Raw genomic sequence first — 7,652 nt, 5'->3', positions numbered from 1 at the left:
TGAGTTCAACAGATTTTTCACCCGGTTTGACTGCCATCACGCTGGCCCCCTCCCTGTCCTCAACTACCCCCCCACAACTCCCCCCCAAGGCTGCTGAGGTACCATGCTGATAAGCTCTGCGAGGTCCTCTGCAATATCTACAACCTGAGCCTCAGCCTGGGGGTGGTCCCCACTTTCTGAAAGACCTCCTGTGGGGTAACGGTTCCTAAAAGGAGCCGGCCCACTTTGGACCCTGACCTCCCTTCTGATGGAGACCATGGATCACCTCGTCCATGCCCACATCTGTACCGTGGTGAGCCCCTCTTTGAAACCGCTGCAGTTTGCCTACTGATCTAACATCGTCGTAGAGCACACCACCATCTACCTGCTTGAGCAGGTGCCTACCTGGACACCACCGTTAGACTCATGTTCTTTGACTTTTCTAGCACTTTCACCACCATCAGAACAGGACTGCTCAGGTGGAAGCTTGAGGATGCTGGAGTTGACAAACATCTCGATGCCTGGAACATCAACTACCTCACCAATGCACCAACTGGAGTATTGATCGGTCATTATGAGGTAAGATCACTGTCAAAATAAACTTGTGCATAAAAGCATAGTTGTGTGCATTTTAGTCAGAAGTTGTGCATAACAAAAATTTGTAAACTCATAATAATTGAAATCTCATTCAAAACATGCAACATACAGTTTAAATAGTTACAACTTCAATAACTAATAAATACAAATTTCAAGTTTAAATTTGTGCTTTATTCTTTATGAACACAAACAGCAGCGGCTGTTTGAGAATACGGATTTTTTCTTTGAGAATACGAATTCACAACAGTGGTCTGACGTCACGGTTTCCAAGGCTGGTTAATGGAGCACAGAGCAGGAAGATAGGAGCCGCGCATGCGTACTATGTGTTCTTTCAACTTAGTAGCGGCAAGATGACGGACCAGGAAGCTACGGAGCAAAGCCAGGTAATGGCTCTGTTCGAAAACCTAGGACGTGTCCTCCAAGGACGCGGTCTACCTAGACTGGATCTTTCGAAGTCCTTGAAAATAAGGAGACCGGAAGAGTTTAGGCTGTGAATTCGAGGTCTACCCTTCGGCGGGTTTTACCGCCGTATGCTCTGTTGCTTAGCAACCGTAAACGTTGACACACAAAGCAGGAAAAGAATGAATACAGAAGTTTTCAAAACTGTTTATTTGTTTCTTTTTTATTGTGAAGTGAACAAAGACTACACTCACAAGAATCCAGAGTGGAATAAAGGTTCCAACCACCGGGAGCAGGAACAAATAAAATCAAATGTAATGATAGAAACCTTAGTCAGTTAAATAACCTGCTGCTGTCATTCTGCACATCTCTGATGTTGCTGCTATTTTCAAATATCCATTACTGTAAAAATGTCCATAGCTGCATATTGGTTATTAATTCTCCAGTTTTATATTGTTAAAACACTTTACAGTATTGTATTGTTTATATTTTAACTCTTCCCTATTATGTTATTCTTATACATTTTTCTAAGGTCCTCATTTGTGTGACCATTTTCAATAATCTTTCTGCTGCTGTAAATCTGCCCATTGTGGGACAATAAAGGGATTTTCTATTCTATTCTATAAAAGGGGTAGAAAGATATAAGTAAATCTAAACAATGTATTTATAAAAAATATATCTGCAAAATCTCTAATATTCAACAACAAAAAATATGTAGTTAAGCATATTGTGCAAAACAGCAATAAAAAGATAAAAATCCTATCAGATTTATAGTTCCCACCCTGCAAATATATTAGAATCTGTCCCTTTTTTGTGCACACATTTTCTATGATTGAACCTAGGCTGATATCTTTTAAAAAGGAATTTAACCAGTTTCACCTTAAATAGGGTGAACAGAGGCATTATAGTTAACCAAATTAAGAGTTGTTTTCAGCTAACCGGTCTTTAAAAACAAAAGCAAACTAGTTTTAAATCAAGTGTCAACTTTTAGTCTCTAATGATGATTCGAAAGTGTTACTGTTTACTTTAGCTTCTAGTCAGTGGCGGCTGGTGAAAAATATTTTTGGTGGGGCTGATATAGCCTAGTGTATGTCTCCAACTAACCCGGAATAAGAATTCAAATAAACAATTGGACAATAAATACAATTTAACAGTAATGATTTAATTTACTATATAATAACAGTAACAGTGATGATTTGGGTCACTGTGACGGGGTTCTTTGGCCTCCAAGAATCCAGTCTCAGTCGGGTTACCGGTGTTGCTGATTTATTGTGCTCAAAAACTCAAAACAGGGTGCAAAAGAAACTAAACATATACAAGATCCTCTGGGCCTCAGCCTCCCTCCAGTTACCAGCAATGTAACAAAGAAACAGAAAACAAAAATTGTCGCTTTTCTTCCCACAGCCCTCATTAAATAGTTTAAGCCCCTCACCTCAGGCTCTCTTATTTCTGATTTCTTCTCATTAATCAGTTTTGTCCATATATTACCTCCACAAACAATTGATATACAAAAACAAATAATTTTTACAACTTAATTCTTTTACACAGATTCATTGACTTATTCAATTACACCAAACTGGGTTTGAACCCAGCAAAGACGCAGCCAGACTGAAGATGACAAGTCCCCGCATAAACACGTACACACCCACACCCCCCACACACACACACGGCTAACCCCACTGAAATATTAAGTGTGCACCCTCAATACGCCAGCAGGTAACCAGGAACAGCTTGTGTGTTTTAAGTTCATGGAGCTACTGATCTCAGCGCGAGTGTATTGGTCCTCACAAACACAGTATAACAGGAATGTGTGTGTGGCGCGCAAAGTTAGAGAGGTTGTTTTAAGCGACGAGGTGGATTCGTCACAGTCACAATAACCATGACATGAAATGTTCATATCCTACAACAGGGGTGTTCTTCTGGCAAACGGGTAGATAAATAAGGATCTCACCTAATTTGGTGGAAGCTGCATCTCGCTCGTTACATTCGTCATCTTCCCTCTAATTGTCTGCACCTGTTCTTGGGTTCAGAAGCCTGTTAAAGCGCAGTATTTTCAGCGCCCCAAGACCATAAAGTTCCGAGACGCTGATTGGCCATTAAATTCACCTAGCAATAGTACATGATTGACAGATTCTCTGCAAATGTGGGGCTGTCTGATCAGCGCCCCCAGAACAGAGACGGTAGGAGTCTGTCTGGGAAAATCCACAAATGAATGACAGTAGATAGGGAAATGTAGTTTATATAATTTGTTTTGCTTATAGTTACACAGTCTAGAGAGTAAAACTGACATTTATGAGTTAATTTCTAAAAATATATTTTACGTTTCTCTCTTCTTATCAGGGAGGGCGGTGCCCCAGCGCCCCCTATGGGCCGGCCGCCACTGCTTCTAGTGTTTTTTTGCACATTAAACCTTTCTCCAAGAGGTTAGCACAACATTGGACGAACTTTCAGCTGCAATGGTGGCAAACTTTTGGTTGGAGAACAACTGCTTTTTCGCTTATAAAGTATAAAATCTAAGTATATAATCATTGGTTTTTCAATGCTTAAGTTTAAAACGTAAATCCAATTGCCAAAAGGTAGTGTTTTAAAAAAAATCATACAATATAGTACAAATACAGCATTATTTTAATAATTTACCACCTCTAAAATTAACTTCAACCTGTTATTTGTAACAGGTTAGAAATAACATTTTATCTACTTATGCCAGACTACACTTTTCAGACAAATTACTTCTATACTAATATAATAAAAAGCTATCCACATTTTGTCTTGTATTTTGAATCTGTCTTTATACCAATCTGTGAACAGATATTAGCTCAGCCATACAAGTACATAAACAAACGGTATTTTTCATGTAAAATTACACTTTTATTTCATGATTCCTGACTTTTTAAGTTGTCAATCTTGTTTTTATTTTGATCTAACAGAAAAAAAAGGATTGAATTTGTGCTGTCTAAAAAGTAACTAGTCAATTTTTATGTTTGCAGGAACCACTGCAGAGACATGTAATGGAACGCCTTCTCTCAAGAATTAATGAGGTTCTAGACCAGCCAAATTTGGATTTGGACTATTTCCAATATATTGTAAATCAGGAGGTGTTTATTTTAACATCTGCATCAACTGTTCTTGATATACCCATGGATGTTATGGATTGTATTTTAACCCTTCAAAGAAAGATCCATGATTCTCAAGAATCATGGATCTTCTTTCTCAAGAAGAACATTGTGTTCTTACCACAGAAGTTTCTAGTGGACGAGTGCGACCCAAATTAGAAGTATCTGAAGACCTTTTGGTCCATTTAATAGACATGTAATCAATTATTTGGTTAATTACAGCCAACACTTTATTACTTATAGCCAGTATTTGACATACTGTGATGGAGAGCAGAGGCTCCATCCCTATTAATTGATATTTATTTATAGAACAGATAGTTTGTTTCATTTCATTATTTCAGTTTGTGTTGTGTTAATTGGGATTTATTTATAGAACAGATAGTTTTTGTTTCATTTCTTTATTTCAGTTTGTGTTGTGTTAATTGGGGTTTACCTTCCTGGTGTGTCTCCTTAGAAGGGTGGAGCATACCATGTGAGCTAAGAAGGATAATACTCTAAAGTTAAGTTATATTAAGTTTGATTTCATTTCTTGATTGACTTTAGGATTTGTTGTTTCTAAGTTGCATGCATGTAAATATTTATTTGTACTCTTTATTTTGTGTTGGGTTTGTAAATAATTTATTGTTGTTTTGTCACCCCTTCACCTGGTGTGGAGTGGGAGTGGCCAAAAAAGCTAAAGCCAGCTGCTGTGTTTGGCAGGGAAAAAATGGGTGTCGGTGTATTGGTGAACTGCAGCACCAATAAAACATATTCCACCAAGTCTTGTTGCATTGCCTCACCTCCTTCTAACGCAGTGCCGCCCTCGGAGAGTGACACATACATTCTCAGGGGAGCTGCTGAGATAAATCATTTCCTCTTTGCAGCTCTTGATGTGAAACGGAAGAGCTTGGAGTGGTACCATGTTGTTGCAGGTGGTGCATGGAGCTTTAGGCATGTTTTCAAATTCTTTTGCATCTGGTGGTAATGGAGAAGTTTCAATTTGTTCCTGTAGAGGAGTTATGTACAGTGTACATTTTCCATTTCCACTCACGGTCTTCAGTTGGTGCCCACTATAACCATCAGAATCAGGAGGAATAACAACTAATCTGCGCTGCCCACCACCACCTAGAAATGTTAAACATTTACAGACATCATTTACTCAACTGTATGCACATTCACGGAGTTAAACTGGTTGTATAACATGAGTTTAACAGTTTATGTTTCATTACAACATACCTGTAGACTTGTATAGCAACCAGCCACCATTGATGCTTGCAAGCCTTGGAAATGCATTAAGCAACAAATCTGTCAGCTTATACAAAAAAAGTTCAGTTACTAGTCAATATCATACATATAACAAATACAATTATTTTCTACATTTTCTATTCCGTAACCCAAGGAGAGATCACTGATTTGGAATATATATAATTATATGGGGAAATTCAGCCAAGACATCGGCTCATTCAGTTATCACAGGATGCAGAAAAAGTCAGTGGATAGAATAGCTCCAACACCAAAAAGAAACAAAGAAAGAAAGAAACAGATTATAGTTTAGTCTACTATACTTAAAGGGATAGTTCGGTATTTTTGACATGAACCTGTATGGCATCCCCATCACCAGTGGCATGCAATCACACTGACTTACCCCTGGCAGCATCCTGTGAGCAGAGTTCTCGTCCAGTTTTGGTCAAGCCGAAAGTAGTCCGGCAGGTTTGCTAGACCCAGCGAAATAAAACGTTTCTCTTCCCAAAACATTATGTGTTCAAAAGAGTGATATTTTTGCATCCCAAAAACGTTGTAGTGGAGAAAGTCACACGTCGTTATCACTTGGTCCTATTTTCTCTCTGTTCGTATCAGTGCGCGCCGTCATTCAGACAGCGAGCTCAACAACAGCCAGATGCATGTCTCCCTCCGCCTAGCTCCTAGCTGGGCGGAGGGAGACATGCATCTGGCTGTTGTCAGGTTAGTAGGCCCTAGCTGTCTGAAGAAGAATTACCTCTGTATGTGTTAAACTCTCTGTTACTAAGAGAGAACATTTACCCAGACCAGCCAATATAAGCTGGAGTTCTTCGTCTCCTTTGGGGGTTTTGGAACGTTGTTTCTCAAGGAGAAAAAAGTTCCCCAGAAAACGTTTTTTTGGTCGGGTATATGGTGTAAAACGTCTTTTCCCTTTTGTCTCTCGGCGAAAAAGTCCAGAAAATGATCTGAAAAAATGATGATGATGATGTTTATACAGCTTATTTTATTCAATATCAAATTTAAATTGACAGAAATGCAGAAGATCAACACAGACCGCAGGCTTGCTACACAGGCTGACTAAGATGAAACTTACCGAGCCATTTCTTGATGAACTGAACCACTGCGCTGAGGACATCTTAGCTGTCCTGACTGTGGACCTGTCTCTGTTTGCCTCGACTGTCCCTCAACAGACTGTCTTTCACTTTCTTGTGCAACTGGCCTCACAGTCCCTGAAGAGCCTAACCTTCGGTTTAATAATGACACAAGACTGTGTGCCGTGTTTAGGATATCCGCTAACTGTACCTAACAGAAAGTTCAATAAAGTTAGATGTCTGAATATCAACTACAGACATAAAGATTTAAGTTACAAATGTTAAAGATTACCTGGCTTTGCTCCGTAGCTTCCTGGTCCGTCATCTTGCCGCTACTAAGTTGAAAGAACACATAGTACGCATGCGCGGCTCCTATCTTCCTGCTCTGTGCTCCATTAACCAGCCTTGGAAACCGTGACGTCAGACCACTGTTGTGAATTCGTATTCTCAAAGAAAAAATCCGTATTCTCAAACAGCCGCTGCTGTTTGTGTTCATAAAGAATAAAGCACAAATTTAAACTTGAAATTTGTATTTATTAGTTATTGAAGTTGTAACTATTTAAACTGTATGTTGCATGTTTTGAATGAGATTTCAATTATTATGAGTTTACAAATTTTTGTTATGCACAACTTCTGACTAAAATGCACACAACTATGCTTTTATGCACAAGTTTATTTTGACAGTGATCTTACCTCATAGGTCATCATGAACTCATCATCAACAACAAATCCTGTGGATTTGGTGACATTAAATCATTATTTGCCAAAGTTATGAGAGGGAAATCGTATATTTTAACCACCTGATATAATCTGTTTCCCCTTTGATGATCTTTATGAAATTTCTTTTCTGTTTAAATGTTTATCTAACAATTTACAAATATATTTCAAGAGAAAAGTTCAAACCAAAACAGCTGGACTAATGTAATGCTATTCCAGACATTTTGAATTAAGAATTGACATATTTTTATTAACTATTTAAGATTTAAAAATATAAAATAATAAATGTTTCAAACATAATATGGAAAAATAATGACAGTTTCACAGGATTTGTTTAATTTTTCCCATGTTATGGGGAAGCAGATTATATCAGGTTGCTAAAATATATGATTTCCCTTTCATAACTTTGGCAAATAATGATCAAATGTCTCCACAGAGCTTGTTCAATTCAGTTTATTTATATAGATTCACAACACATGTCATCTCAAGGCACTTTACAGTTCAACCAGATCATACAGTCAAATTGATACAAAGTTTT

The 7,652-nt window shown here is 38.2% G+C and overlaps 1 long non-coding RNA gene across 1 annotated transcript; it reads right to left on the bottom strand.

Annotated features, from left to right (window-relative positions):
* Positions 1-4,913: 4,913 nt before the first annotated feature.
* Positions 4,914-6,169, bottom strand: LOC119781634. Its single transcript, XR_005280594.1, has 3 exons — positions 6,064-6,169; positions 5,304-5,379; positions 4,914-5,192 (listed from the first exon to the last, which is right to left on the bottom strand). It is a non-coding gene; the product is annotated as an uncharacterized LOC119781634 (long non-coding RNA).
* Between the last annotated feature and the right edge of the window lie 1,483 nt (positions 6,170-7,652).

This window comes from Cyprinodon tularosa, unplaced genomic scaffold, assembly GCF_016077235.1.
Source record: "Cyprinodon tularosa strain WSP-4 unplaced genomic scaffold, ASM1607723v1 ctg180, whole genome shotgun sequence".
Classification (NCBI taxonomy): domain Eukaryota; kingdom Metazoa; phylum Chordata; class Actinopteri; order Cyprinodontiformes; family Cyprinodontidae; genus Cyprinodon; species Cyprinodon tularosa.
This window is presented reverse-complemented; position numbering and strand designations above follow the sequence as displayed.